The sequence below is a fragment of the Coenobita brevimanus genome, chromosome 11 (genome assembly GCF_032717465.1).
Source record: "Coenobita brevimanus isolate Jiangsu-jjx chromosome 11, ASM3271746v2, whole genome shotgun sequence".
NCBI lineage: Eukaryota > Metazoa > Arthropoda > Malacostraca > Decapoda > Coenobitidae > Coenobita > Coenobita brevimanus.
The window spans coordinates 7,965,615-7,966,595 of NC_136964.1; positions in this window are offsets into that span (position 1 = coordinate 7,965,615).

Below are 981 nucleotides of genomic sequence, written 5' to 3' on the forward strand. Positions count from 1 at the left end.
TTTGCGAATATATTGTACTGTAGGCTCCTTACCTCCTTTTCCTGAGCAATTTATTTTATCATCATTTTTCAACATTATGATTTATTATTATGCATCACTACATCAAGTGAGTAGATGATGGTGATGAGAAACAGGAAGAGAGGAGGGCAGACAGAAAAAGGATGATTAAGGTGAAGGAAAAAGTAGGCAGCACTACATCAAGTGAGTGGATGATGATAAGAAATAGGAAGAAAGGAGGGCAGACAGAAAAAGAATGATAAAGGTGAAGGAAGAAGTAGGCAGTACTACATCAAGTGAATGGATCATGGTCAGAAATAGGAAGGGAGGAGGACAGACACAGAAAAAGAATGATAAAGGTGAAGGAAGAAGTAGGCAGCACTACATCAAGTGAGTGGATGACGCTCGCCTACCTACCACACCAGATAAACACATACCAGGGAGAGAGAGAGAGAGAGAGTATCAGATCACAAACACAAAGGCAATAATTCCACCATATAATCTTGCACAAGCTTCACTGTATAATATTCTATGGTATTGAGTTGGTCTGTGTCTGGCATATGGGGGTTTGGGTGGAGAGGTGAGAGGTGGAGAGGTGAGGGGTGGAGAGGTGGAGAGGTGAGGGGTGGAGAGGTGAGAGGTGGGGAGGTGAGGGGTGGAGAGGTGAGAGGTGGAGAGGTGAGGGGTGGAGAGGTGAGAGGTGGAGAGGTGAGGGTGGAAGGGTGAGGGGTGGAGAGGTGAGGGGTGGAGAGGTGAGGGTGGAGAGGTGAGGGGTGGAGAGGTGAGGGGTGGAGAGGTGAGGGGTGGAGAGGTGAGGGGGTGGAGAGGTGAGGGGTGGAGAGGTGAGGGGTGGGGACGTGAGGGGTGGAGAGGTGAGGGGTGGAGAGGTGACGGGTCGAGACAAACAGAGAGACAGACAGATAGACAAAGAGGTAGAGTGACAGACAGACTGATAGATAGATAGATAGAGAGAAGAGGTGAGGA